The sequence below is a fragment of the Euleptes europaea genome, chromosome 3 (genome assembly GCF_029931775.1).
Source record: "Euleptes europaea isolate rEulEur1 chromosome 3, rEulEur1.hap1, whole genome shotgun sequence".
Classification (NCBI taxonomy): domain Eukaryota; kingdom Metazoa; phylum Chordata; class Lepidosauria; order Squamata; family Sphaerodactylidae; genus Euleptes; species Euleptes europaea.
The window spans coordinates 47,529,837-47,554,218 of NC_079314.1; the positions used below are offsets into that span (position 1 = coordinate 47,529,837).

The window sequence follows — 24,382 nt, forward strand, 5'->3', positions numbered from 1 at the left end:
CGTACATTTGGGCTTGGATGCCATGATGCAGTTTGAGTGGTTCAGAAACGACTTGTCTGACAGAACGGCATTTCTATTTGTGGAGAGGAGGAGGGTGATTTTTTACCAATTCTGCCCCTGCTGCGGTCTTCCAATTTTCTGCCCATGATGTTCCTTTGAGTCCACCAGCTCAAAGATACATTATATTGGGGGACAAAGAAGGCTGCAGTGGGAGGGGAGGAGGGAGCTGGTTTCCTGTAAGCTTACTCTGATTGTTCTGCTTAGGATCTGAGCCTTTGCAAGCATAAAATTGAAGTGGAGCACTTTCTCTCTCTGAGCAGGATTAGCAGTTTTGAAATGGCTACTGTGGATCTCGCACAGTATCATCTGTGAACACTGTCTCACAGAGTACGATACACATGCACAATACACACAGGAATGCCAGCACCTCTTTTCTCTTGTGCACCTCTGTAATTTCTGTTACAGACTTGGTTACATGGTCACCAGTTTGTAAACATCTAATTTATTTTTCTATCTGGATGTTCTTTCTCTTTGCAAGATCAAGGAACAAGGTTTGAACTCGACTATTTGTATTCATTCAGTTCATTTTTCTAAACACCATTTATAAGCAAACACTTTTAAGATACTTCCTAGTACTGGGCCTGAAGCCTGAGTGGTACATTTGTCCTCTACTTTTGAATGTTCTTCTCCTGCAAGGTTTTCTGACAGGATCTTACATTTTATTTAGCAGCTCAGAGGCTGCATTCAGACATCACCCCTAGACAGAGATTGTTTGTGATGGGCATAAAACTAGCGTGCTGCTATGTTTGTTTTGTTCTACTCCTTGGGAAAGTTGAAAACTTCCTGATTTCGGAAGCCTTCAATTAAACTCCAGTTTGCTGTGATACCTAAATGTAAACATTTAGACCAGGGGTTCTCAACAAGGGGGGAATTCCCCCCTGGGGTGGGAATTTTAGGGTTCCAGGGGGGGAACTGGGACCACTATTCAGCAAAGTGTAATGTCCTGTAGATTATGTACAATCTGTAAAATTGTACGTTTTTTTTTTAGTTAGACTACCTTGGGAAGGGGGGGATTATATTCTGAACAATGGTGAAAGGGGGGAATGTAGCAAAAAAGGTTGAGAATCACTGGTTTAGACTAATTGTAGTTTTTCTTTCATGCAGAAGTTCTAAAGCACGGTTTAATTCCGGTTTATAATTCTAGTTTGCGAGAAAGAAACAAAAGTTCAACTTGTACAGCTCTGTGCAACTGGATATCATGGCAATTTAGGATTTCCCAAACCAGGAAATCTTCATTTGCACTCCACAAATGAAAGGGAAAGGAAGAAGGGATGGGCAGGCAACATATGTTGGAAAGAAGCCAAAGAGTCAAGAATTCTGTTTTGATAGTTCACGTTAAAATCCAAGAGCATCACCATGCATAGGACCCAAGGTCTGTGGCAAAGTGCTAAATAGCTTGCACAGAACCTAACTCTTGTAATCAAACTTTTCCTTTGATTTAGCATGGTGAGTTGTGGAAAACCATTCATTGCCAGTAATGTAGCTTCCTTACCTTCAAAGAAGGTGACATTGACCAGAACAGGAAAAAAGCTTGAGGGATTTCAAGGTGGAAAAGGGAAAGAGAGAATGAGAGAGAGACCCTAGCAATCTGTGCATGTCCCAACATTGGGGAAGTTGGCAAGATTGTCAGCGGAGACCAGGGCATAGCAAAATAAGGGAAGAGATTTAAAACCCTGCATGCAAGTAGCACAATGTCCGACTGTCACCAGTGTATCTAATTCCTTCTTTATCTTCTGAACGCACTCTTAAGAATTGCCCTGGATGTGATATTTGTGATCTTCCTAGGTTGTTACGGGCAATCCTTTCCTTCTTTCTGTTTGAGATGCATGTTTAAGAATCACTTGCTTTTTCTTGGCAGAGCTGCCAATTAAATAGCCAGAGGCTAATTGTAGAAGCACCTGCTGACAATAATGTGGGGTGTTAATTATTTAGCAGTTATTCCAGCCAGCATGCTGTGACTATCAGCTATTTTTTCCTTAATTCTTCATAATCATAATTGGCTGTAGCAGCTGTGGTGCGGTGGCATATTTCCACTCAAATCAATCTTCTGCAAAGCATTTGTCTTTCACCCAGGCTAGTTGCTTCCCTTTCAGCAAGCTCACTTTCGACCCTCACCCCAAGTGATTTCTAAATTCAGTGGTTCATCTCCCCCAAATAGTTTGTGGTTCTTTGGGAGGAGCTGCTGATGGGGAAGAGTTTAAAAATAACTTGGGTGCTCTGCAGCAGAGCACAATGGATCATACCCAAACATGTCAAACATGTTTCCAGTGGCTGGTTCCAGCCTTTTACGCATGAATAACATTTTAGAAGAGTATTGTAGAATTAAATACAGAAGTTGCTTACTTGTTGTAGCTTAATGCTATGCAAGAAAACATTCCAGTCTGGAGAAGAAGTAACAATCTTTAAGACTGGTTAAGAGATTGAGACATGGAATTGTATTGTTGCTACCTGCATTTCTATAAAATTACCACTGCCCTTTCCCCCCAGTGGCCTAAAACAGTGGTTCTCAACCTTTTGTACCTCACATCCCACCAATCGCTCTGTCAAAGAATGTGTGCCCCCCCCATGGCAGAAATAAAACCCCGCTTTTTCTGTGAAGGACATTTTATATGTCTACAGGCATTCTGTTGTTAAAGCTGTAATTAGTGCTAGGATGCCAGAATGTCACAGAATCCATGGTTGGTAAGGTTGGTAGGAAACAGCACATCACACTTAGGGAATTAGGGAGAGCGAATTCTTGGTAATTGTTATGAAAGCCATTTTGCCATTTACCCAGTGTTATCCCAAATGTAAACCTCTCACCCTGTGATGTTATTTGCCCTGCTGGGGAAACCTGCAGAAAACCTTCGTGCCCCCGCCAGGCTAATAGCACCTGGAAGGGATTTGAAGTCAGAAAAACATTAGAGGGAACTGGTTGAAACTCTTTATGCATTTTACCCCCAATGTGACCCCATGACTCACAGCAAGAATAGGATTGTGTTAAGAATTTAAAAAAATAAGCATGTGAATGTAGCCTGATTAAAGAGTAACCTTATGTAAGCAGAAGCAAAGTTAAAAAGCCATATGTGGTTGGAGGGGTGGACATTGACCAAGATAAGCTGGTACACCCTTTGTAAGACTTAAAATTTTTGTGGCTGGTTCTAGTGCCTATTATATCTTTTACTGGCTTTTTAAAAAGTCTTAAGCTATGAAACTCTTAAGTATCTTCTTCCTTTACAATAAGATTTCATCTGATAGCATTAGGTAATATGAAAGTTCTGTTCTGACTAAAGAATAAAATAGTAAAAATTAAGTTCTGGCAAAAAAAATAAAATGAAACAACCCTACTTGTTCATATGTACCATTTATAAAGAGATCTGGATGAGTGCAAACCTTGTGGCATTTCTACATAAATTCTTCCATGCTTAAAAACTTGGAAAAGAATGTTGGGGCTTTTTTATTTTATAAAATAAGCTTGTCTCTTTAAAAAAATGGCTTCTTTGATTAAAACATAAATAGATTACTCCTGTTGTGGTGGCATTTCAGGCTCTGCACTGTAGTGATTAGTTTATAATTAGATTCCTATTTGATCTATTTTCACTGAAAGCCAGGCTAAAAGTACATTCTTCTTTTATTTTATTTTTTTAAAAGCTTCAAGGAAGCTGGGAACAGGACCAGGAAAACTGAGAAGAAATTTAAATTATTTCCCAAGCTACCTTCCTTCCCTGCCTATGTTCATTGTGTGGACAGGTTAAGGTTATGTTATGAACTGTGTTGATCTGCAGAAAAATCACACCAGGAGCAAACTTTGCACCTACAATCCATAAACTCCCCTCCCCATCTCAACTGCCTGATATATCCAGTAACACCAGAAGATATGAACTTAACTACAGGACAGAATGGGGAAATTGAGAATCCAAGCCTCCAGGAATCTGCAAAGTGTTTTTCATCCTAGCTTCCTGCACTCCCCCATCTGTTCTCCTCCCCCCTCAGTATTACTGCCGTCTCCTGATTCTTTTGGGCAACCAGCGCACTGTCTTACAATCTTCCTCTACAGAGAGCAAAAGAATCCTCAGTATTGATGGATAAACAACCTGGTATATATAATCAAAGTATGAGCATAGGCGGGTGGGCTATAAAAAGGCCCGAGAGGTACAAAAGCAGAATTTACAAGCCACTGAAAGTTTATAATCTGTACATAATGGGGAAGGTTCGGGATTATTACAGGAGCCGGGTGTCAGACCAATGTAGACCCAAGATAAGAGCAGTTACCTAAAAGGTTCTTGGTAGCTGTGTTGGGCCAAAGAAAAATCTAAAAACAAAATCCATTTAGTATCTATGAGTAAGACCAACCAAAATGGACACAGAGTAGTGTGCGAGCTTTCAACTTCTCTAGAACTTTTCATTAGGCTTAGAAATGTAATTTTTTTTTGAAATTTTGAAGCTCTAGGGGAAGAATGGAAATTTTGGGGAAGATTACAGGCAGCACTTTTTGGCCTTTTGGGAAGAGATAGCATCAGTTGTCAGTGTAAAAACCAGTGATTTATCAGATGTTACCAAATGTAACACTCATGTCCCCTGATGAAGAGGTAATTGTTCAAAACATGTTCGGGTCTACACACTGGAATAAAGTGCTTACTCCTGCACCAGTTTCACTTCTGGATTTTTTTCTCCTGTTTTGTGGTACTGCCCCTATGATGTGTGTTGTCATTTCAAGATGGCATTGATCCATGTTCTGCTTCGGAAAGAAGGAGCAGAAAGTTCAGCTGTATCCAAAGTCGTCCAATTTTAAATGCTAACAGCTGACTCCTAAGCTGGTTCCCATAAACTTTTTTCTACCTCTCAGGCTCCTCCTTTGTACAGTGATAGAACTCTTTACTGAATAACAAATGAGCTAAATTGCCAGTAAGAAAGAGCCTTAAGACTGCAAATCACCAGGAACAATAAGCTTGTAGTAAAACCTATTGCAAATATCTAGTCTGGATGGCATCACCTGTAGAGGCCACTGTACACCTTTGGCATGATCTGACAGGGCAGACACAGGGCGCTTCATGATCTCTCTGAAGTAATCCACAGTGCAATCCTGAACACAGTTACTCTCTTGTGAACCCATTGATTTCAATCGACTCTGGTTAGGATTGCAGCGTTGACCAGATGGAAGAACTATTAGCAAGGAACCAATTAGCAAGAAGAAATGTAAGATCTGGCTACAAGATGTGAGATGCAGGAACTCCAAATTCTCATTCTGTTAAACAGGCCGGCTTAATCTAGGAAAGGAATCTGTTTTATTTGTATTAGCATCTAGCTGCCTTGGGGATCTGTCTTGGTAGTAAGAAATATTTTAAATGTCAACAAACACATAATTTAATATAGAAAATAATTCCTTTAATCAGACAACCTTTCTTGATTGACTGAAGGAATTTATATTATTGAGTCAAAGTGTAAAATTTTGAAGATAGCGTAATTATCGACTAATCCTATTCATGTTATTTTTATCACATTGTCTTGGTAAAATTCTGGTTTGGATATATAATTGCCAGAGAAGAACCTGAAGTTGATGTGATCGAAATGAATATTTACAGGTGTATCAAGTCAGTTTGATACATTGTTCATGTGTCTTTGTTAAAGAGAGAAATTGTCAAAGTCAGTTAGCAACTCCATCTGTCAAATTCAAGTCTGGAAACTGAAAGCTAAAAAGAGAGAGAGATACTGGTATGCTTTAAGTTTTTTCTGCCTCCTATTACAAGCAAGAAAGGAAGAAATAAATAGATTGTGTTTCTCTCCGAATTCTATAATGGCGAATAGTGAGAATAACTGTACAGCAGGAGGCCCACACACTCTCTTCCCTCTTGTTTTTTCTAGTGGGAAAATTAAAAACCTCATTAAATAGGATGAGTGCTAACAGCTTTTGTGAGGGAAAGCTTTGAAATCAAAACAAACATGAAATGAAAGCCAACATTTCTAACATGGTAGATCTGGGTACTATTTTTTCATCTGTGTTTAGTTTTCAAGTCTGTGTTTCATTCAACTATTAGTTTGCCTTGGAATATTTGCGCTCCCCCCCCCCACCTGCTGATGTCCGGCCACTCACTGTCTCCAAACCTAACAGTGCCTCGCTGAGTTGTTAAAATAAATTGGGTGGGGAGGGAGCTCCTTAGAATAAGGATGGGATAAATACGCAGTGCATTCAGAAGTTCTGCTAATTAATATCTGGAATATTCTAAGACACTAAAGATATTAACAAGGAGCAATTTATTCAACACTAGGCAGAATGTTTTTAAGGTGATGGTAACAGATCTTTTGAATTTTTAAAAAATGTCTTTTGTACAAAATGCAGTTTATTCTCTAAGATCTTAAAGCTGTTATGTGCCTGTGTGGTGCATATTTAAAACTTGTTCAAGCAATCCAGTATGAAAATATCAGGTACAGTAATTAGAATTGCTTAGGTGGGAGCAGTTTAATGCTGAAGAGCGCTGCTACTGTACCACCAAGCTCTCCTTCTGTGGCAGATCCCCTCTTCTCAGAAAATCAAGGATGGTTTATTTTATCAAATGGACAGGGAACGTCCCCGAACGGGAGAACAGTTGAATCCCATTAACATAGTTAGGAGAGCTACTGGCACCCTCTCTGAATGTAGGTCTAGCTACTTTCTGCCATCCAACTTCTCTGTTTTGGGTTGTATACCAAATATTTTCAGTTGTCATTTCAGTGCAGCTGTGTCTAGTAAGCATATTTGGGTAGGTGTCTCTCCTCTTTTGTTTTTGTAAACATAGTTGCTTTCCAAAACTGAAGACATTTTGGACTGCGTATCAGCTGCTCAGAAATAGAATTTTCCAATAATTAAGAATTGACAGTAGGCTCTGGAGTCAAACTGAATTTCCTTGTGAATTTTTTGGTTTCGAATGACTCTGTCTAAAAGAAACTAGAAACGCAAATGGAAAATGTATTCTTTGAAGGCTGACGTGGGCAGGGTGCTAGTGGATACAGGTAATGCACAGAACACTGATACAGTCTGAGTATTACTCTTCTGAGCAATCTTCCTCAATATGGCTCCTGCCCCACTGTTCAGGGAAGTGGGGCAAAGATCCCTCTGCTAGTAGGGCTTGTTGCCAGAAGAACAAGCAAGCAGCAAGGCTCCATGAGTGTAGGCCTGAGGTGGAAGTAAACATGGCTGTTTTGGATGGTGGTAATCGCAAATGTAGCTCTCTGTAAGCTGAATATCACTGATGTAGAATTTCATAGCAGTCTGGTAACTTTCAAACTAATTTCTTCTGTGTCAGACTCTGATGGATAGCATCTGGAACCACTGCAGTTTATAGATATACAAAACTTTGTTCATGCAATCCATGCATGGTATGGTCAGGAAATCAAGGGAAAGAAGACTGTAGATGGAACAGGGCAGTTATAGCTCCTACCTATATGACGTGCTGTACCATGACTCCCCACTTGTCTTCCCAACAATGTGTACATGGATTCTGTAATCAGATACAGCCACAGCCACTTTGGGTTGAAGATCCACGCATACTATATGAGGCAGTTGTTTTGCTCTGTTATATGGGTAAAGCTGTAGCCTTTTACTAGGTTCCTCAGCATGCAAATGAAAAAGCATCTCTCACTATATCAGGCAAATCAAGCTCCAGATGAACAATTCAAGCACTCCTCCAGTCACCCATTTCTTACTTGACTTACAGTGGTTCTGCATATTGGGGTAGAATCTTGTGGCATCTTAAAGACTGACAGACTGTGGCATCTTAAAGACTGTGTTAAAGTATAACTGTTAGTCATGAGAGAGTTTTGCTCAAATGACTAAGAAGACTGCCTCTTAAATTAAACTAAAGAATTAATCCCCCCATATGAATGTTGCAGGTCATTTTATTGACATGGCCCCAAAGGTTATGAATCTTTCAGATATCACTCCCTGGTTTAGAAACTTCAGCCAAGTATACTCCTGAAACGATGCCATTCACCAGCCATGGAAGCCAATGCATTTCTTTAAAGTTGGAAGCAGTGAGAAGTCCCGGTCTTAACATGGGGTGCCTGTAGGGTTGCCAACTGCCAGGTAGTAACAGATTGTCAGGCTGCTATCTCGGTTTCGTTATTGCCTCTGTCTCTGTGCTGTATTGTCTGCCCCCCAAGGTCGCATGCCTAAGCCTGGGAACTCAGCTCCTGGGAAACTGTATTCCTGCGTGTAATCTCCCGCCTTTCCTGCCTTATAATATCTCCCAGCTAGTGAGCCTTTCATAGCTGTCATTTTATTCGTTTGCACTGTATGCCTATTTGATCAGTAAAAGCCATCTGTTTGGACTCTATAAGACTTTGTGGTGATTTCTGGTTCTGTGGGCCAAGGGCTGACATTATGACAGCTAACTCTTCACCGTTCTCCTAGCCAGGCTGGAGCCCAGGGGGGGTTCGCCTGCCACTTGGATGGGAGCTGTGCAGCTCTCCAGGTGATCTACTACCCTGGAGCCCTTCTCAGAGGACCCTACTCTGTTACAGGACTTAATCGCTGAACTTTTCCGGACGAACCGAGAGGTTTGCCGCTTGAGGGGACTGGTACACGCGCAGTGGCAATCTCTTACAGGACGTCTCTGGATGTTAACATCGGAGGATACTGATGCTCGTTTAGATCTTCAGGACTTGGATCAATTACTGGACGATGCCCGATTGGCGACTGAGGATTTACAAATATTAACTGGACTTTTGGATAATCTTATTTCTCGACAAACTCTTTCTACCATGGCGGGAGCCCCGCCGGAGGGTTTTTCCCTGATCCCGGATGCGGCCAGCTGCCAGGCTGAGGCCAAGCGAGTCGCTATTAGCACCGCTCTTCTCCTTGTGGAATGTACAAAGGACACCCCGGTAGCCACCTTGGCTCAAGTTTTGACCCCGACGTTTGGAGCCGAGGCATCCGCACTGGCGGTTCGAGTACAACCTCTGCTGGGCGGGGAACCTGACCCCATACTCTTGCTCCTCGAGACAGAACTTTTGCCGCGCATTACGGCAGAGGCTGCCCTAAGACTTGAGAACGCCAAAGTCCTTGCGGATCAGCAAGCCGCCGAAGCGGCTAGGGTCGCAAGAGAGAGAGAGGCGGCGGAAGCAGCCAGGGCGGCTGCAGCAAGGAATCAGGCGAACGTGGACACGCGCCCCAAGGACTATGTACTGGGACTATCAGGTCTAACTTTTTCCCCGGCGTTTGTCCCGTCGCGTGCGACCCAACGCGCACGCCGTTTGGCTGACCGACGTCGAGACTCAGATGAGTCTGAAGACGAGGATTTATATGGGGATAGCTCTCAATGGGCCACGAGCTTCCGAACCAGTAAGCCTCATCTTACTGGTGGCCCAAGTGAGGAGGTTCATCTTTTACGAGCCCAGAATCGGGAGCTCTCCGACCGTGTTGATCAACTCCAAGAAGTAATGGAACTTATGCTTCACGAGAACAGGCAATTACAACAAACCCTGATAGCTCAGAGACAGCCCGTTCCGATACCGGGTCAGGGGGTACCCGTACAACCACCCGCTAATGTGCCTGCTCCACCCTTACCTCCTGGAGCTCCTGTTGCTCCTCCGCCCGGACCACCCGTGCAACCACCTGCTAATGTACCTGCTCCACCCGTGCCTCCCGGAGCTCCTGTTGCTCCTCCGCCCGGACCACCCGTGCAACCGGGTCAGCCCGCGCCCGGTCCTTGGAAGCAACTCAAATTGAGGACTACGTATGACGGATCTCTTGAGACTTTGCCTTGTTTCTTGCATCAAGTGGACAGTTATATGCGAGAACAAGGTCAACTTTTCCCCACGGAAGATAGCCGGGTGCGGTACGTAGCTTCCCTCCTGACAGGCAAAGCGGCTGACTGGATGGTCCTCCAGTTTGACACCCGCTCTCGTGCGATTCGTTCCCTCAACAACTTCATGACTGCCCTGAGAAGGAGGTTTGAGGACCCCTTCCTGGGAGAAAGAGCCAAAACGGAACTCTTACAATTAAAACAAGGCTCTGCTACAGTTCGGGAATTTGCCGATGAATTTCAGCGACTAGCAAGTAAAATTGTAGGTTGGCCCGAGACCACCCTAATCCATCATTTCAGGGAAGCCTTGCATCCTGACATTCTGAACTGGTCTTACATGCGGGGCGATCCCGATACCCTCGAAGGCTGGATCCTATTAGCCGAGGAAGTGGAAAGCCGCCGCCGCTTTATTTCTCTCGTCCGTCAAAAGCACAAGGAGAAGGGTACCCAAAAGCCTCAACCCAAGGCACCACTGCTCGTCCCACGAAATCCCCCACGTCCGCTCCAGGAACGTGAAGCCCGATTTCAGAGGGGTGCCTGTCTTACATGCGGAGAAATGGGCCACTTTGCAGCCGTTTGCCCACGCCGCCAGGAATTATTTCGTCCCAGCACGACAACCCGCGCCCGAGGTCGTCCACCACGCAGAGGCACCGCGGCCACCCGCAGCGCAGCTCCGGGAAGGCCCACACCCTCTGCACTCCATGCCGGGGACCCAGCCTCCCTGCCTGCTTCCAACGACCCCGCCGGGTCTCGGATTACAAGTGCCCCATTGGGGGACAGCTTTCCCTCTTCGGATGAGGAAAACCCTTGGATTTCTCCAGCCTTAAACCTGGAATCTCCCCTCGACTTGTCAAAAAACGGCTCCGGTCTGTGGTGAATGGAGCATCTCCACAGACCTCTCAGGATCTTCCTATCAAACCGAATGCTCCTACCAAAATCAAAGAAGTGGACTCCACCGTCTACGTAGATGCAGTTTTACAACAACTTAACGGAGGTCCACAAATCCCCGTCAAAGCACTAATTGACTCCGGTTGCTGTCGCACTCTCATAAGCGAAGCCACGTTTGCTGCACTCAGAGCCGACTCAGAGGCTTTACCCGCCCCCGTCCAATTTGCTCAAATGGACGGGAGCCAATTCCAGGGGGGTCCAGTTGATCATCGCACCATAGGGGTGGCAATGGGAATTGGTTCCCACTGGGAACAAATAGACTTCACTATAGCCCCTATCCGATTTGAAGTGGTCTTGGGAATTAACTGGATTAAAGGACATAGTCCCAATATTGATTGGGAAACAAACACTATCTCTTTCGCTAGTCCCACCTGCGACCAGCATCGGCAAAACTTTGCTCTGCCATTTCCGCCCGTTCCAGCGTTAACCTCTACTGCCCCAGTACCACCGGCTCTACCCGCTGTATACCGGGACTTTGAAGATGTCTTCGACCTTAGGGAATGTGATGCCTTACCCCCCCACCGGGCCTCAGACTGTGCGATTGAAGTAGTAAAGGATTGCACATTAACCAAAAGTAAGATTTACCCTATGAGCGCTTCCGAGCGCACTGTCCTCCGGGACTTTTTGGACAAAAACCTCGCCAGAGGGTTCATTCGCCCTTCGAATGCCCCAAACTCGGCCCCCGCGTTTTTCGTCCGGAAAAAAGAGGGCGACCTTCGCCTGTGCATTGACTTCAGAAAGCTCAATGCGGTTACCCAGACCAACGCCTATCCTATCCCATTAATATCGGATATTTTGGGACAATTACAGGAAGGCCGTGTGTTCTCTAAATTAGACTTGGTGGAAGCCTACTACCGAGTCCGTATCCGCGAAGGAGATGAACACCTCACTGCCTTCTCTAGCTGTTTCGGAATGTATGAATTCCTTGTAATGCCGTTCGGATTAAAAGGGGCCCCGGGGGTCTTCATGCAACTCATCAATGAAATCCTACATGACCTTCTATATCGTGGGGTGGTGGTCTACTTAGATGACATTCTCATTTATTCGAAAACTATGGACGAGCATGTGACTCTGGTCAGGGAAGTTCTACAACGCCTGCGTAACCATCAACTGTTCGCTAAACTAGCTAAGTGTGAATTTCACCAAAGCAAACTCACGTTTTTGGGATACATCATCTCCCACCAAGGTCTTCGCATGGACCCCGCCAAAATCCAAGCCGTCCTCGATTGGACTCCCCCCACCAACCGTAAGCAAGTACAGCAATTTCTGGGATTTGCAAACTTCTATCGGGGATTCATCCCTAACTTCGCCCAAGTGGCTCTACCCATTACAGACCTACTGAAAACTAAGGGAAAAGTAAGCTCGGCTGCCTTGCCCTCCGCAAAAATCCTATGGACTGAGCAATGCCAAGCCGCCTTTCTGGCCCTCAAACGCCTCTTCACTTCGGAGCCGGTGCTACGGCACCCAGACCCAAATCAAATGTTCATTGTGCAAGTCGATGCTTCCGATGTAGCCATGGGAGGGGCTCTCCTCCAGCAAGGACCGGACGGTCTTCTTCACCCTTGCGCTTACTTTTCAAAAAAATTTGCGCACGCTCAATTAAACTGGCCCATCTGGGAGAAAGAGGCCTCTGCAGTTCATCATGCACTGACTTTATGGCGGCAATTCTTGGAAGGGTCTAAAGTACCCTTTGAAGTTTGGACCGATCACAAAAATCTAGCTGCCCTCACGGGGTCCCATAAGCTATCGGCTAAACAACAACGGTGGGCGGAGTTCTTTGCTCAGTTCCGTTTCACCCTGAAGCACGTCCCTGGGAAGCAGAACGTTCTCGCGGATGCCCTCTCCCGTTTACCACAATATCCGGTAAAACTCGAAAGACCTACCAACTCTCTGTTCACCCCTATGCAACGTGGGGCCCTACCTATGCTGGCTGTGCAAACCCGATCCCAGCATCAACACACCTTCCCTAACTCGCAAGCTCCGCCAGCCCAACCGGCTGCCCAGCCGCCACCGCAACAGACCGGAGTTCCCGCCCCTCCTACCCCTCCGACCGCTCAGCCGCCTGCAGTCTGCGCGCCGCCGCACATAAGCACTAACCCTATAACTATTCCTCAGATCTCCAGGACCGACGGGGGGGCTCCCTCCAAAATCCCCATCTCCGAATCCTTTTTAACTGTCCTTCGGGACCAGTGCCTTTTAGAACGTTCCGCTCATACCCTACCTCCTGGTGTTTTGGAACAAGGGGGGTCCTGGTACAAAGACTCAAAATTGTATGTACCCAAAGCTCTCCGGAAGGACGTTTTACATTTAGCTCATGGAGCCAAAACAGCTGGGCACTTTGGGTTTCTGAAGACCCTTCACTTATTGCGCAGACAGTTCTGGTGGGGGGGAATGCGTTCCGACATTGACTCCTTCATCCGCAGCTGTCCCGTTTGTGCCGCTGCGAAACGATCGCAGGGCAAACCCCCGGGACTGCTACAACCTCTTGAAACGCCCAGCAGACCTTGGGAAGTGATTGCTATGGACTTCATGACTGATCTCCCTCTCAGTGGGGGTAAAACTGTGTTGTGGGTTGTTACTGATTTGTTTTCTAAGCAAATACATTTGATTCCATGTGCAGGGATCCCCTCTGCTCAGAAACTGGCCCGCCTCTTCGTGACGCATATATTTCGTTTACATTCGTTTCCGCGTAAAATAATTTGTGACCGCGGAAGTGGTTTCGTTTCTAAGTTTTGGAAAGCTTTCTTCAAGTTGGTGGGGGTGGAACAGGGATTATCTAGTGCATACCATCCTCAAACTGATGGTCAAACTGAACGTGTCAATGCTGTACTTGAATGTTATTTGCGTTGTTATGTTAACTACCACCAGGATAACTGGGTGGAACTGTTACCTTTAGCAGAATATGCCTACAATAATGCCATGCATCAATCCACAGGTTTTAGCCCGTTTTTTGCTGTGTATGGACAAGATTTCAGTCCCATCGTTCCTACAGATGATGTAGAGGGGGAGGGGAACCCCGACATTGCCTCCTGGGCACACGCCCTCCGTACCACTTGGCCCTGGCTCGTTAGCAACCTCGACCGGGCCAAACGTAAATACAAAGCGCAAGCTGACAAACATCGCTCCCCCGGGGGTGATCTGCAAGTGGGTGCTTTGGTTTACCTTTCCACCAAAAACCTCCGTTCCACCCAACCGTGCCATAAACTCAGCGCCAAATTCATTGGCCCTTTCCCCATTACGTGGGTCATAAACCCTGTCACAGTGGAACTGGCTCTCCCCAAATCCTTGAGGCGTGTGCATCCTGTTTTCCACATAAGCCTCCTCAAACCCCATGTTGCTTCTCCACGGTGGCACCCGAACCCACCGCCTGCACAGCCCATCATGGTGGGGGGGGAAGAACACTTCGAAGTCTCCAAGATCCTTGACTCCCGTATTCACCATGGCACTCTCCAATATCTAGTTCGTTGGAAACATTTTCCCCCTGCCTATGACGAATGGGTGCGCGCACGGGATGTCTCCGCCCCCGACCTCGTCGACGCCTTTCACATTGCTTACCCGGACAGGCCAGCCCCCTTGCGAACTGGGAGGGGGCCTTGAGGGGAGCAGAATGTCAGGCTGCTATCTCGGTTTCGTTATTGCCTCTGTCTCTGTGCTGTATTGTCTGCCCCCCAAGGTCGCATGCCTAAGCCTGGGAACTCAGCTCCTGGGAAACTGTATTCCTGCGTGTAATCTCCCGCCTTTCCTGCCTTATAATATCTCCCAGCTAGTGAGCCTTTCATAGCTGTCATTTTATTCGTTTGCACTGTATGCCTATTTGATCAGTAAAAGCCATCTGTTTGGACTCTATAAGACTTTGTGGTGATTTCTGGTTCTGTGGGCCAAGGGCTGACACAGATCTCCTGCTAATTCAACTGATCTCCAGCTGATAGAGATCAGATCAACTGGAGAAAAATGGCCGCTTTGGCAATTGAACTCTATGGCATTGAAGTCCCTCCCCTCCCCAAACCCCACCCTCTTCAGGCTCCGCCCCCAAAATCTCCCGCCGGTTGAGAAGAGGGACCTGGCAACCGTAGGTACCTGCGCAGTGGATCTGTGCATTACAGCTGAGGAGTCAACACTAGTGAACTCACCACGGAATCTATTTGGGGCACCATTCTTATGGCTGATGTAATACATTGTGTGATCTGGCTCTCATATAGGAGACATTAAAGAATGTTTTCAAAATTAAATGAAATTTATTGTAGAAGAAAATAGGATGTAAAATTACCAGTATACTATACATTCAAGATAATTAAAGGGGAAAGAGGATTGTGCATTCAAATGGAGGAGTAGTTGACCATAGAAGTAGTCTTGATACCTGTAATTTCCAGCTATTAGCAAATCAAGCTGGAAAACTGAAAAGAATAAATCATAGTATCTCATACAAAGAAAGAAGGGCCTATAACTCTAGTGTTGGACATCCTTCTTTACCCTTGCAATAATTGGGTAGGATTATTTGAGGGTTTACACAAATAAAATAACATGGTGATCAGAAGAGTAAGATAATACAGCATTTTCAGTCCAGATAATTGTTCCAATGAATGGGTAAAAACAGATCATGATACAAATATGTTGTGAAAACTATATATAACTAAGTCCTGCCAGAACTTTCTGTTTATTTTGTCATGGCTGTTTAATGAAAAGGCTGAACTATTGGTAAGAATTCAGAGTTTTTTTACTTGAGGGTTGGTTACATGACGAAGCCTTTTGAGATCTATTTAATTATATTGTTTGGTTATATTCTGAATTCTAGAATATAAAGCCTTGTAAAGGCTAGCCATTTTTTCCTGTTGCGGTTCTTCATAAGATAAAATGTAAATTTTTCTGCTAGCTCATATTCACAAAATGAAACATTTAATAGGTTATGTAGAATAGAAACAAGATACTCAAAATAAACTGATCTGGTGACAGTGTTTCCTCCCCCTCACTCATGTCTTGAATTCCTTGCTGTCTCCTTTAGATGCTACAGTATTTCAGATTACTCCTTCAATCGTTAAATGTGTGAATCTCAAGTAAGTTTAGGGTTGCCAACCTCCAGGTAGTAGCTGGAGATCTCCTGCTATTACCATTGATCTCCAGCTGATAAAGATCAGTTAACCTGGAGAAAATGGCCGGTTTAGCAATTGGATTCTATGGCATTGAAGTTCCTCCCCTCCACAAACCATGCCCTCCTCAGGCTCCACCCCAAAAACCTCCCGCAAGTGGCAAAGAGGGACCTGGCAACCCTAGGGTAGTTTATTCAGTGCAAAGTTCTAAATTGCTTATGCTAGAATTTTGTAGTACAATATATTGATTGATCCAGTAGGGCAACTTCTGTGCTTATTGCTGAGTCTTTTAACTGGCTTAAAATAAATAAGGTTTATGAAATCTTTTGATCTTCTTGGAGGTTTGAACCATGTGGGAAACTGTGCTCATTGGTCTGAAAGTTTTTATTTCCTCAGGAGGACCACTTAAAAGGAATTTAACATGATACATTGTGGTTGCTTGCAAGTTATATCTGTCTGATCAGCAATTTCTCCCTTTAGGTGTATCTTCTTCTTCTCCTACTCCTCCTTCTCCTCCTCCTCTCTTCTTTTTCCAATGTTTAGTCCCACCCATTTTTCAGGATCATTTCATTATATTCTAACATATGTTGGCTACTCATTAATGCTTCTAAACCAGGGGTGGAAAAACTTTTTTTGGCCAAGGGCCATTTGGATATCTTTAACATGATTCGGGGGCCAGAAAATAAATACATAAATAAATAAATAGTTATAGTTATATATATAACTATGAAGTACACTCTATTTATTGAGAAATTTTACATGCTGCCTGGATCTTGACTTGGATGGCCCAGCCCAGCCTGATCTCATCAGATTTCAAAAGCTAAGCTTGCTTGGATAGGAGACCACCAAGGAATACCGGAGTCGTTCTGCAGAGAAAGGCAAAGGCAAGTCACCTCTGTTCATTTCTTGCCCAACCTGGCAATGCTGTGGATTGAATTTACAAGGGTCCAGATTGGGAAGGGGCACAGAGTACACAGAGAGAGATGATGCACGTTTGGTAGTCCAACCTGCACCTGGGACCTTCTGCATGCCAAGCAGATGCTCTGCCTCTGAGCCACAGCCCCTGCCAAGCAGAGGCTCTACCCCTGATCCACAGCCCCTGCCAAGGAGATGCTCTACCCCTGATCCATAGAATGTCATGAAGCTGCTTATAGAATTGTTCTTTACCTTCATTAGGTGCGTAGATCCCTACCACCAATGTTTTTTGGCCTAATATTTTAGCTCTGATTACAAGTATTCTGCCTTCTTCATCTTTATATACAAGTTCTGGGACAAATGAAGCATGTGCATAAATAGCTACTCCTTTAGTTTTTGTATTTGATGAAGAGATGAAGATTTGCCCCAGAGAATTTCGTTCTAGGTACTTCTTACCTTTCCTAGCAATGTGAGTTTCTTGCAAGCATATTAAAGAGTATTTTTGTTTCTGTAAAATTTTTAAAATCCGTCCTCTTTCCACCTTTTTATTTAGACCATTTACATTCCACGAAATAACTTTAGCCATACTGTCAGAGTGTTAAAATATAAATTTTATAGTCCGCCCACTGCTCCTTTCTCTGAATCATCATCTTCTTCTTGACTTGAGTCTTGTTTCTGGTCTGGTGTAAGGCCTGTAAGTTCTTTTCTATATTTCCTCAGAAATTTCCCAACATCTTCCATTGTGGTGATAGTGTATTTCACTTCTTTAAAGGTGAATGTTAATCCTTGTGGTAACAGCCATCTGTATCTTATTCCACCTTTCCTCAAAGATGCTGTGAAGTCTTTAAACATGTTCCTTTTTGTCATCAGATGTCTTGGTATGTCCTTGAGTAGTATTAATGCATTACAATTGGATCTTTGTAGTGTTGTTGCGTTATTATATCTTTCATCATGACATCATAAAAGGATATCATGACATCTCTTGCCTTTGCTCTCTTCAATTTAAGAGGCAACGGCATTCTGTAAATTTTATTGATTGCATGGTCTAATTTTTGTTCTTCAATGTGAAATAGGTCAGCTAATGTCTTCACCAGTGATTCTCTCGTTGCACCACAATCTTCAGGTAGATTTCTCAGGCGTCGGTTAGATTCTATGACTTTCAAGTCCACCATAGCAAGTTGGTCTTTCGTGGCTTCCTCCTGTGTTTGCAGTTTTTCCAATTGTTTTTCATGTCCTTCCACTTTTTTCCTCACTTCTTTATGATCTTCAGTCATTTTCTTTACAGAGGCATCCATTGTCTTCATATCAGTCTGCAGTGAAGTAACCTGTGTCTTCACCTCCATCACTTCTTTTGTAACAGTATCCCGTTTTCCAGCTAATATTTCTGTTAGCTGGTTCATTTGCTTTTCTTGTTTAGACATTTGTTCCATTTGTTTGGTAAAGATATCAGTTTGTTTGGCTAAAAGATCTTGCATCTTTTTATCTTGTTTCTCCATTGTAGTATCTGTAGAAGGTTTTGGTATTGCAGGGCTATGCAGTGAACCAGAATGTTGCCGTGGAGCAGACATATAATCTATCAGTAATCTTAGTAAAAAGGCAGGTCTCCAATCTTTTATTCCTTAAATATGCTAGTTCTAATAAAGTCTCCCAGCTAATTCGCCATATTTTCTTATATTTTGGCCTTCCAATGTAAAGTAAAAAGCAGATCTTAGATATTAAGGCACCATAGAGAATAAGGGCACTCTAGGTCGGCTTCTAGGACAGGAAATAGGAAGTACCGTGGACTTTCTGTCGTCTCCTTTCTATGATCAGGCAGGATGATTTTACCTGTTACACAGGGAAACGCACTTCTGGTCCTACGGTGTCGCTTTGCAGCCGGTTTTTCTCTGTCCCTGCCAATTGCAGGGTGCCTCTATCTTGAAACGTATCCGAAAGTCTTTGCCTTGGAGGCCATAAATTGGAGGTGGGACTTCTTACACTTCCTCCTTCTTCCCCCGATATCCCAGCGTTTTATTGGAGGTTAGTGTGTCATTTCAAAAGTTCGTTTGTTTAGTCTATGTCCAGATGATGTTGATAAGCTTCCTGCCATTTTATTCAGTTGTTTTGACAAAGTCCAATATTATTATATTTTAGGGTGGAAGACAAGGAATCCAAATCAGTTTGTTGCTTTATTTCCGTTTATTTATTTTCAGAGATAAACAAAGGGATTCTTGGCACTCACTCAGATTTCGTAGGGTAAGGCTTTCGTTCCTTAGATGTTGTTGCTTGAATGGTATTGGGTAGGGGAGAGCGAAGCCTTAATCCGAAGAGACGTCTGCGGCAGTGTAAATCCCCTCAGCCGGCGGGACAGCATCTGAATCTCCGGGAGTCTTAAAAAAGCACTCTCGGAGAATTCAGACCCCTCTTCGTCGGCAGCAGGAGCAATCCTGTCACCTGTTCCACTATTTAGGAATCGGGGGGGCACAGGGCCCCCTGGTTATAGACGTTTCTTGGTTCTCCGCTGGGAGCTCCCGGGAAGACACAGTGCTTCGGTCAGCAACCCTACCGGAAGTAGGATTTGATTAGATGCAATGAAATATTATGAACAAAATAATCAATATAAAGCTGCTTTTATTTTTTTGGATGCTGAGAAAGCTTTTGACATGGTCTCTTGGGATTATATGAAAAAGGTTTTAGAAAAAATGAACTTTGGTGTACGATTTCAGTCAGGTATTGATGCTATTTATAGTAAGCAAAAAGCTAAAATATTAGTGAATGAATCCATATCAGATAATTGTGAAATACAAAAAGGAACTAGACAAGGATGCCCACTTTCTCCTTTGCTTTTTATTCTGACTCTCGAAACTTTATGTTGTATGATACGTGATACAGAGGCAATCCACGGTCTTAAAGTAAACAAACAAGAATTTAAAATGAGAGCTTTTGCAGATGATTTATTACTTATCTTGAACGATCCGACTCAATCTATAAAGGATTTGTTAGATGTATTAAAACAATATGGTGAAGTCTCAGGATTCAAGATTAACCAGGATAAGACTCAGATACTGTTTAAGAATCTTTCAAAAGAAGAACAAAATGACTTTATAAATATTTCAAGATGGGAGAAAACAAAGTGAAATATCTAGGTATTTGGATTACAAATAAAAGTAAAGACCTCTTAGTTAACAATTATGTTAAGCTATGGGAATTAGTTAAAAAAGATTTGATACTGTGGTCCAATAAAAGTATTTATTTTCTGGGTCGTATTTCAGTAATACAAATGAATATTTTACCAAGACTGTTGTTTTTGTTTCAGAATTTACCAATAGTTATACAAGCAAAATATTTTGATGTGTGGAGGAAAGACTTGTTGAATTTTATATGGCAAGGGAAAAAACCTAGAATAACCTATAAATATCTGGTTGACTCCAAAGAAAGAGGAGGATTTGCTCTTCCTAATTTTAAACTGTATGCGGAAGCATTGGCTTTGGTATGGCTAAAGGAATGGATACAACTAAAGAACACACGTTTATTGGATTTAGAAGGTTTTGATAATAGATTTGGGTGGCACGGTTACTTATGGTATGATAAACTCAAAAACCATATGGCTTTTCAACATCATATTGTAAAATCTGCTTTGATAAAAACTTGGTTAAGGTATAAGCATCTTTTAGAAACCAGAACACCTCTATGGATCTCTACACAAGAAATATTAATGTTACGACGATTGAGACATCCCAGTTTGTAACATACCAAGAACTTTTGACATGGCAAGACAATAAATGTGCCCTGAAAGAACATGACGATTTAAAAGAACATTTGACTTGGTTTCAATATCATCAAATAAAATCTGTATATCTACAGGACTTGAAAGTAGGTTTTAATAAAGATAAATCAACTTTACAACAAATGTTATTGGAGAATAACAAGCATTTAATTTCAAAGATGTACAAGGTGCTGTTGATATTATATACAGAGCAAGAACAAGTAAAACCTACGATGATAACTTGGGCACAGACATTGGGATACAATATTCCTTTGAATAGATGGGAAAGACTGTGGTCAAGAGACATGAAAAATATACTCTCACAATCGTTAAGAGAAAATATTTACAAGATGATCTACAGGTGGTATCTGACTCCTAAAATATTAGCTAAGATGCATAGAACAATGTCACCAAACTGTTGGAAATGTCAAGATGAGATTGGTTCCTTTCATCATGCTTGGTGGCTCTGTGAAAAAGCCAAGAACTTTTGGAATATGATTTATAATGAATTACAATTGATATTACAACAAAACATCTCTAAAACACCGGAAATGATGTTGTTAAGTATTATACCAGACTCTATTATAATTCAGAGATCTTTTTTGATATATGCCACCACTGCCGCAAGATTGGTTTATGCAGCAAAATGGAAACTACCTGAGATACCGGATAAGACTGACTGGATTAATAAAATGTTGGAACTAGCAGAAATGGCCAAACTCACTGCATTAATAAATCAAAAGGAGAATGCGGAATTTGTGGGAGAATGGGAGGCATGGACAACATATTGTGTTAATGAATTTAACTTGGGGTATGTTAAAGGCTATGCTTTGATCTAATTCAATCAACCAAAGTAGAAGTAATACTAATGATAAAACCTAGATGGGATATGTGATTAAATGTACATATGAATTACTATAATTAATTAGAAGTTAGATACAAAGGGAGGAACAGAGATATTAAATGGATAGAGGAGGGGAGAGGGGGAGTCGAAAAGATAGAATATTCACATTGATTAGATATATATCATATGTATTGTATAATTACATTAAATGAATGGTGGAAATATATGTGATTAAATTAGAAAACAATAAAAAATTTAAAAAAAATAAACTGTACTTCATAGTTTATTTATATATATATATATATATATATATATATATATATATATATATATATATATATATATATATATATATGCAAAATGATAACAATAACGATAACTATTTATTTATTTATTTTATGGCCCCCGAATGATGTTAAAGATATCCAAATGGCCCTTGGCCAAAAAAAGGTTCCCCACCCCGGATCTACGTAGTAAATGTCACAGGTATAAACCATATTACATGAAAAATATAAGAAAATAGGCTGTGTGTTTAGATCCTCAGAGTAGGAAGCCTACTCTGCAAGTTATGCTATGATCACTTAAGTTGTGCTGTAAAAAACTTCAAAAAATTTACCCCTCTGTGTTTAATACAGTACAAATGATGAAATGAATATTGATTTGATTTCTGCCCTCATATTTGTAGCCAAATGAATCCTGTGATTATGTAAGTGATTTCATACATTATTTATTTTGTATCAAAATTACCTTAATTTTTCATTCCAATGTGAAGATAAGTTACAGTATGAATAGCATTACCTTTTCTGTGACCTTAGATCCATATATTTCCATCTTGATTAACTTCTAAAATAATCTTATTTCCATTTGTTCTTGAAGCACAGCGCTTATTGTTTTTCCTTTCTGAATTTCATCTAACACAAAGCATGGCCCTATTATTTTCCGTGCACAGAATGTCCTCTATATACATTTGCATTAAATTTTAACGTGTGTTGGATTGATGATGTATTACATTTTTATAACTTTGCTCAATGTTCTTGCAAAAATTGGATGCATGATATTTCCTAAATGGAGGGAGGGGTTTGTGTGTGTATGTAAATTTTTAAAAATGGTTTGAGAATGAGTAGTTTGCTTGCTTGCACAGTGGGTATAACTATTATCTTATTAGAATATATCTATTCACATGTAATAGAAAATTAAATCAAGGCATAAAACAGTTTGGGTTTGTTCACATAAATCAACACATGCATGAAGTTGCCTTATACTGAATCAGATTATTGGTCTGTCAGTGGCAGCATTCTCTACTCAGGCTGGCGGAGGCTCTCCAGGGTCTCAGGTAGAGACTTTTCACATCACTTACTACTGATCCTTTTAAATGGGGATTGAATTTGGGATAGATATTCTGTGTGCTAAGCAGATGCTCTGCCACTGAACCTCAGCCCCTCGCCTGCTCAGTTTTAGTATCAGAACCTGAGGTAAAATATGTATTCCACAGCCCCAAAATAATGTTTGTTGGAAGCTTGGATTTTTTTGGGAGAGAATAATAAAGATTATTTTCTATTTTTCTTTGCTAGATTTGCTGAAACCATGCAAAAAGAAATGATGTACGATTTATTAGCGAGGTCCTAGATTGCATGCTGGAGATCTGTATCTCTTGTGGATATTGTGTTGACATGCTAACACAGCTACATTGTATGGTTGCAACAGCATTCAAGAGAGAACCTGGAGCCCATGCAGTGTTGCACAGGCAGTGATGTGAAGGCCAAGGGAAAAAACCACAAATGACGGGGGCAGTGTTATAAGAAATATCCCAGAGAAATAAATTGTACTGTGTGTGTGTGTGTGTGTGTGTGTGTGTGTGTGTGTGTGTGTGTGTGTTAAGTGCCGTCAAGTCATTTCCGACTCATGGCGACCCTATGAATCAATGTCCTCCAAAGTGTCCTATCCTTAACAGCCTTGCTCAGATCTTGCAAATTGAGGGCCGTGGCTTCCTTTATAGAGTCAATCCATCTTTTGTTGGGTCTTCCTCTTTTCCTGCTGCCTTCAACTTTTCCTAGCATGATTGTCTTTTCCAGTGACTCTTGTCTTCTCATAATATGTCCAAAGTACAACAGCCTCAGTTTAGTCATTTTAGCTTCTAGGGTCAGTTCAGGCTTGATTTGTTCTAAAACCCACTGATTTGTTTTTTTGGTGGTCCAGGGTATCCGTAACACTCTCCTCCAACACCAAATTTCAAAGGAATCTACTTTCTACTTTCTTCCTAAATTGCACTAAGCGATGCAAAAAAAAAGTCTTTATTTTAAAAAAGGTTTATTATGAAAGAGAAGGAATGAAAAGTAATGCTGTTGAACTAGCTAAGCTAAACACACATTACCTAGGCTGTAGCAGGTTCCTCACAGCCATGAGCAGAGTTCCTTGCACTAACAAAAGGTTGAAGGGATCGTTAATTCCTACCTAACCTCCCATGGACCCAGTTTCTGCCGCAGACTGAAAAGTGAAGATAAGTGAAAATCCCAAATGTCCAGATATTTATAGTAAAAGGAATTGCATTCTGAGCCAGCCTCCTTTCTAAGAGTGACAAGCTGATTTCTCCATTCCCACGCAAATCCCCATCTCTGATGTCAGAGACTACTGTTACCGGTCAGAGCCATATAAAATATAGTCCCATCTCCATCGAGCATCAGATGTTGGCTCTGAACTTCCATGACAAATAGGTGGTCTGGTCCTAACTCGATTAAGTCTTCCAGGATGGTCCAATGTGGAACTGAAATGAATGGCTCATTCTAATTTAAACCCACCCCCCAGTCCAAGATCCCAGACACTCTAGGTGGCATTCTTGAGCCACAGGAAGTTGTAGGGTTTTTGTCACAGGGGTGAACAGGGTCCACCCTTTTTCCCCTCAAGGACTTTTTTCCTGCAAATTTTCTTATGTAAAAACTGGCATTTTTATACGATCTTGTGGGGGGGGGAACTCCTATGAAATATTTACATTTTTAGAATGAATGGAATGCCTTTTAATACAAAGGTTGTG

At 42.3% G+C, this 24,382-nt stretch overlaps 1 protein-coding gene across 1 annotated transcript in view; it reads left to right on the forward strand.

Annotated features, from left to right (window-relative positions):
- The window catches only part of PRKAR2B (protein kinase cAMP-dependent type II regulatory subunit beta), a 68,552-nt gene that overhangs the window by 24,541 nt on the left and 19,629 nt on the right, over positions 1 to 24,382 (forward strand). The gene's annotated exons all lie outside the window — the stretch shown is intronic.